This window comes from Triticum aestivum, chromosome 5A (assembly GCF_018294505.1).
Source record: "Triticum aestivum cultivar Chinese Spring chromosome 5A, IWGSC CS RefSeq v2.1, whole genome shotgun sequence".
In the NCBI taxonomy this organism is placed as follows: Eukaryota; Viridiplantae; Streptophyta; class Magnoliopsida; order Poales; family Poaceae; genus Triticum; species Triticum aestivum.
This window is the reverse complement of record NC_057806.1, coordinates 406,197,562-406,205,112: the sequence shown is the minus strand read 5'-3', so window position 1 is coordinate 406,205,112 and position 7,551 is coordinate 406,197,562.

Sequence of the window (7,551 nt, the reverse complement as noted above, 5' to 3'; positions counted from 1 at the left end):
TTGTTGTTAACGATCTTTTGGTATGAACTTGCATTTGCTTCCAACCATCATGCCGAGGGTCGACGTGGATATAAAGCTGAATCATTTTTTTCGAAACAAATTTTCAGGCACCTAATTTTTATTTGATGAGTAGCATAAGCACCCGCCGTTCAAATTCCCAGTTCTCCAATTTTTTCGAAACAAGTGCATGCACTTATTATCACGATAAAAAAACAATATCCGTGCTGCATCCCAGTAATCAGTCTGTACTTGCAGAATTCTCTTGTTTATTGAGCACGTATATTATTTTTTCAGGTCGAGCAAGTTTCAACTGGGCTATAGATTGCCCAGGGTTGTTTTGTTTTTAACAGGCCCAGCCCATGACGACAACGGGGCACAAAGATCCAGCAGGTATCTACTGGCCTCTGGCCCGCCAGCGTTAGTTATATTTTGTCTTACAACATCCGTAGGCAGTTTTTTTTACTGAATCAAACACACAGCCCAGTTCTATTTTCCTCTTGAGACGCGTGTCCTACATCCGTTTTCTAAGCTCTACCTATAGTTTTACTAGTTCATATACACGTATCATTATATTGAAAACACATAAAATTCCCTTTTCATATTTACATCCTTATTTTTGTTGTTTTTTCCCACCCAGTGCTGATTTTTTACCACTGGTTTTCCCTTAAACCAACTAAATTTGTCCCATGTCTTATTTGCTTACGAAAACAAAACGATTTTTTGGAAAATCAATAAGTTCTTAGAAAATGTTTATCATTTCGGGATTACAACAGTTCAGACTCCACCGAAATATGCAAAATAAGGTTGGACTTTTTGACCGTGGTCCTAGGCAGAAAATGGGCTGTAATAAATTACTTAAGAATTAGCAAATAGGCTGCAAATTATAAAAAATAGCAAATGGGCTATATTTTGTCTGCCATAGATTTGGAGGCTGACTTGTGGGCCCACTAAGTTCATGCATACACAAGGTTTCTCAAAAAAGAAACTTAGTCAACAATCGACTCTACCAGCGTCAGACCGTTAGATGTCAATCTAATGGCAATCGTGCTTCTTCAGTCTCTAATCCTCCTTCCCCAGCCGCCCAAACCAGCGTCGTCGGAACCACCTGATCCCGCCTCCCATGGCCGGCAGTGCTGCCGGGAAGGCCTCACGGCCCCATCATACTCGCATCCCTGGCCTGTCTATCCCTCTACTCACCCACACCTCCTGTTATTTTCCGGCGACGGCAGCCGAACCAGTCAACCCTCGTACTCTCCACTGCGTGGGCAGCCATTGCCGTGTCTTCCCCGGCTCCGTGTCGTTCCCTTCGTAGGCCTCGCCGTCATCCACCGCCCTGGTGCTCTCGGCGCGGCGTGGTCAACGATGTCCATCCAACGGCCGTAGTGCTTCTTCAACCTCTGGTCTTCTTGCCCCAGCCGCCCAAAGCAGCGTCGGTCATGCCGCATGCTCCTGCCTCCCATGGCCGGCTGTGCTGCCGCGGAGGCCTCACCGTCCCCATACTACTCCCACCGCTGGCCAGGCCATCCCTCCACTCACCCACTCCGCCTATTATTCTGCGGTGACGGCAGCCTCACACTACAGCCGAACAAGTGAACCCTCGTACTCCTCTCCGCGTGGGCATCCACTGCCGCGTCTTCCCCGGCTCCGTGTCGTCCCCTTCCTAGGCCTCGCCGTCGTCCACCTGCTTGGTGCTCTCGGCGCGGCATGGTCAACGTGGTTAACGACATTCCATAGGAAGATTATTGTACGTGGAGAGGCTGACAGCTGGGTCCACGGCCATAGCCCAGTTTTTTGTGATTTGCCAAGTAAGTCGCTTTGTCAGGCCTGTTGGGCTGCAAATCTTTTAAGACGAGGAGAGCTTTCATTCGGCTGGCCGAGAAAATGGCCCATCAGTAATGAGAAATGGGTTGTACATTTTTAAAACACATCAAACCGGCAATTAGTTTCAAATATCTTTTTTCATTTCGAGATTTGAAATTACATTAACTTTTATGCGTGGAGAATTTGTTGGATTTTATATTGATACACATTTATTTTTAAAATCAGTTTGAATGTGAGTCAAAATTTCGGGATTAAAAACAGTTCGGACCGCACCGAAATATGCAAAATTTCGTATAATTTTTTAACCGTGGCCACAATATGGGCTATAATGCTAACAAAAAGAATATGGGCTCAAAAAAAAAACCTTAATAATTAGCAAATGGGCTGTAAATTATTAGAAATAATGGCAGATGGGCCGTATGCTATTTTCCATAGATTTGAGGCTTTCCTAAAAAAAGGTTGACGCACAAGCAGTGACTATTGGATGGCCATCCAACGGCTGTCGTGCTTCTTCAATCTCTGCTCTTCCTGCTCCAGCCGCTCAAATAGGCGCTGGCGGGACTGCCTGCTCCCTCCTCCCCGCGGCCATCTCTGCTGCCGCGCAGGCCTCACCACCCCACCATACTCCCATCGCTGGCCTAGCCATCCCTCTACTCACCCACACCTGTTGTTATTCTCCGGTGACGGCAGACGAACCAGTAAACCCTCGTACAGTCGTACTCCCCTCCGCGTGGGAAACAAAAACAACGGCCGAGTCTTCCCTGCCTCCGTGTCGTTCCCTTCCTAGGCCTCGCCGTCGTCCACCGCCCTGGTGCTCTCGGTGTGGCGTGGTCAGCATGGTCAACAACCGACATGCATCTGAAGTGGACTGTACGTGGAGAGGCTGACAGCTGGGTCCACGGCCGCACGCAAGGAAATGCCTCCTTATTACGCACAAAATAATGATTTCCTCCACCTGGCATCTGGGACCCACCAAAACGGCCTCTGTATTTCACGAAAAAATGTTACCGCCGCTGACAGCTCGGACCCACCAGCTATATCTTCGCACACAAGGAAGTGCCTCCTTATTACGCACAAAAAAATGAATACTCCCCCTGCTAGCTGGGACCCAGTATAGTGGGCCTACTAAGTTGATGGGTACGAAGGGCTTTGTCAACTTAGTCAATATGCACGATTCTAGCTCGACTGACCGTACGATGTCCATCCAACGGCCGTAGTGCTTCTTCAACCTTTGGTCTTCTTGCTCCAGCAGCCCAAAGCAGCGCCAGTCGTCCCGCATGCTCCTACCTCCCATGGCCGGCTGTGCTGCCGCGGAGGCCTCACCGCCCCCTACTATTCCCATCGCTGGCCAGGCCCTGCGGCGACGGCAGCCTCATACCGGAGCCGAACCAGTGAACCCTCGAACTCCTCTCCGCGTGCGCGCGGGCTTCCACTGTCGTGTCTTCCCCGGCTCCCCGTCGTCCCCTTCCTAGGCCTCGCCGTCGTCCACCGCCATGGTGCTCTCGGTGCGGCATGGTCAACGTGGTCAAGGAGCGACTTCCATCGGACGTGGACTGTACGTGGAGAGGCTGACAGCTGGGTCCACGGCCGCAGCAAGGAAGTGCCTCCTTATTACACAGAAAATAATGTTTCCTCCACCTGACAGCAGGGACCCATCGGATGGGCCACCGTATTTCACGAAAAAATGTTTCCCCCCTGACTACTGGAACCCACCAGCTACACCTTCGCATGCAAGGAAGTGCTCCGGGCAAAAAAAAGATTCGCCCCCCTGACTGCTGGGACCCACCAGCTACATCTTCGCAAGCAAGGAAGTGCCTGACAGTCGGGACCCACCTGGTCGAAGCGTACGTAGCGTTGTCACTCTGGTCGCGAACGTGTACGTACATATATACTGGTGGATGTAGAGGCGCACATGTGTCGTAGTAGAGGCGCGCACGTGTCGTAGTAGAGGCGCGCATGTAGCATGTACACGTATGTACAACGGACAGGGTGTAAGAAAGAAAATACGGCCATGTATGTGTGCATACGGGAGGGGTCTTGAACGCCTACTCGCGCTTACGTACGGCGAGGGCTCGTTGACATGGCTGGGTTGGAACGGAGAAACAGCGTCGTCGTCGTGTTCATGGGGAGGCAACGGAATGCGTCGTGTTCATCGGGAGGCACTACTAGGGAAAACCTTATACACAGAATCTTAGCAGTAGCGCGGCATAAAAAGAGGCGTTGCTGCTAAATAGTAGCAGTGCGGCTACGGAAAGCTCGCTACTGGTGCAAACTTAGCAGTAGCACGTGATGCTTAAACCGCGCTGCTACAAAAATCCACCGACAGTACACAACGACATAAGTTTACCAGTAGCGCGGAGTCAGGAAGCGTGCTGCTGCTAATGCCTAGCAGTAGCGCGCTTTTTTGTCACTTCGCTGCTGCTAATTTTGAAATTGTGCACAGGGTTGGCCCGTTTAGCAGTAGCGCGTGACAGGAAAGGGCGCTGCTGCTACGCTCTTTGCAGCAGCGCGCTTTTGCTCCCGCGCTACTGCTAAGACGCAGCACCCACCACCTTTTTCCACCTCCCCCTCCCCATCTCCTCTCCTCCCTTTCCCCTACCTCCCACATCCTCCCTCTCTCACTCTTCTTCTTCCTCAATACTTCTCCCCCCATTACTCTCCCTCTTCTACCTACCTTTCTCTCTCTTCATTACTCCTAGCTATAACTACACCACCTCCATTAATTCATCTCCTTTCTCTTTTTCCTCCCCCTCCACTAGTTGAAGTTGTCTCCTCCCAAATTAGCTAGCTAGGTAGATGTAGCATTTAGTTAAGTGACCTATTTGCCCCCTAACTAGATCTTTCTTTGTCAAGAAGAGCTTTGTGCACTTTTGACCTCCCTACATCATCATCTCCACCGTGTCCTCGATCTCGAGATAGAGGTGTGATTAATATTTCATGCTTTTGAAAAATGGAAATATGTTTATGTGTGTGTGATATGTACGATAACAAGGAAGACTATGATCAGTACGGCAACCCAATGAGGGAAGATGACGATGATGATGAAGTATTCGTCAAAAGAAGAATCAATACTACATTACCAAAGAAAAATCATACTCCATGGAAAAGGCAAAGTCACAATGAGGGGCTCAATTATTCTTCGACGAACAAGAAGGGAAAGAAGCTGACTTAAAAACGAAAACAACAGTGCTGAGGAATCGGTCAAATGATGTAATATATATATGTTCCTATTTTGTATACACACTTAGCCATTATTATGCAAGGGTCCAATGATGTAGCTAGTCAAGGTAGCAGTAGCGGTTTCTGTAGAAAACCGCTATAGCTGCCCATAATAGTAATAGCGCGCTTCGTGTAAACGCGCTACTGCTACGTCCACTTAACCCAAAATTCTCACTCTCCCTGCTTCATCCCGCCTCTTTTCCCCCAAATCCCCACTCTCTTCCCCGGCCCCGTCGCATTGCCGTGCCCGACCCAGGTGCGCTCGCCCCCGACCCCGGCGCGCTCTCCCCCGACCCCGCCGCCCCCGACCCCGGCGCACTCGCCCCCGGCGTCGGCGCTCGCCCCCGACCCGTCGGCCCTCGCCTCCCTCCTCTGCTTCCTCCCCTCCCAACCTCGGCCGTCGTCGGGCCTGCCTCCTCGCCCCTGCACCCTCTGTAAACCACCCCCCTCTCTCTCTCTGCTAGCTAGGGTTCTTCGGTTAATTTACTTAGGTTTTAGTTATATTAATTAGGTTATCTATTTAGTTATTAATTTAGATAGGTTTCAAAATTAGCTGAATTTATATGCAAATTTGAACTGGACATGTGATATGTGGATATGTCATGTTTTGGACATGTCATGTTTTGGTAAATGGTCCGAGTGGCCTATGTTATGCCGGAATGTTGATTCATTTTTGTTCCGGTGAATTTCAGGCACTCGATATGTCCATTTTTTAGCAAAGGTCATGCCGAAATTTCCCGTGAATAAAGGCATGATTTGTGCTACATAGTTGGCATATCGAGTGTTGGCACATAGATTTCTTTTCTATGTCATTTCTCATTTATTCATACTTTTAGAAATAAATGATGATACTTAATCATAGGAAACATGTCGAACAACGAAGAAACTGGGCCTTCTAACCAAGATGCATACGAGATGGATTATCAGGGTGAACAAGACTACCTCGACTTTTTGACTGCTAAGGAAGGTTTGCAGGTCCGCCTCGATGATGGTACTGACGCCGACATCGACACCAACGACGCCGGCACCGATGGCAGCGCCGAGACTGGTGGGGAAGGTATCGGCGGGGAAGATAACGGCGGGGAAGGTACCGGCGCCGATGCCGGTATCGAAAAGAGGAAGCATAAGAAGCAGAGGATACGAAAACCTAACAAACTAGGGATTGGACGACTTGTGATCACAAAGATGGCACCTGGCAAGTTTGAGCCGGAAGAACCTCGCAAGTGCTATGGGAACCAAGTAGGATGCATCCTACGGGAATGCGCGAGCATCAACGACGATGACTTAAGGAGTAAAGAACATTTGACGCAGTTGCTCCTAACGAAGTTGCACAAGAGATTCAAGTTCCCCGACCGGGATGATAACATAGAGAAACCGTGGGATGATCTGAAGATGAAAAAGATTAACAATCACGCCATGGGCATGTTCAGCAATGATTTGGCCTCCTGGAAAGGGAGGGTGAAATGAGCTATTGAGGCTGAGGAACCCCTGTCCAAGATTCTGGAGGAAAATCCGACACTTACGGAAGAGGAGTTCGAAAAGTTCAAGGACACTTGCGCTACCGAGGACGACAAGGCTAAGGCTGCGAAATTCAAGAGCCTTCAGCAAAGGAACACGGGGAAGCATCGCCTCGGAAGCCGTGGCTACCTCGGTAAAAGGCCCATATGGGATAAGGAGGACGCGGAACGTGAAGCCGCGGGTCTCCCAGACCCCTTCGCGAAGTTCACCAACCCCTTGGAGCGTGACTTCACCAGGGCCCGCTACAAGTGGGACAAGGAGAAAAAGGTTTTTTACATGGACCAGATCACGAGGAAATTGATTAGACTACCTGAGAAGCAACACCAGCTTGCAGCCGAAAGCCCTACTTCTCCGATGAGGCCCATGTGGGACACCCCTCTCAACCGGGCCTTGAACGAACTTAAGGGACTCCCTTTGGGCCAGCGGCCGCAATATGGTCGTGTGCACGACGCTGGAGACGGCGCCACGTGGAAGGTGTTTTACAACGAGGGCCCGGAGGCCAAGAAGCAGAAAAAGAAGTTTAGTCAGGCGGACATCGACGCGAAGGTGAAGCTTGCGGTCGAGAAAAAAGCAGCTGAGGACGCGAAAAAAGCAGCCGAGGACAAATATGAGTTGTTACAGCAGGCAGTCAATGCAGCTGTAACTGCCTGCAGAAATGATTTTGCTACTAACTTGGTTCCAGTTATCATCAACTGGACGAAGGAAAATCCAGACAAGACGGTACATGATTTCCCATTGCCCAGTTTCGTTGGGAGCAACTCCATGAACAACAACAACATCGCACCATCACTTGCCCACGCAATCGGGCCTCCTCTCGCAGCCGCTCCCGCTCATAGCAGCCCGTCCTCAGTCTCTGGCGCGCTCGATGGGCCTTCGTCTTTGGCTGAGCTCGACGCCATCACGGTAATTACATGTCGCACCACCATATATATATATAATATTCCATTTTTGTTGCCTTTCAGATGTTTTACGCCACAGACATATGTGTTTGCA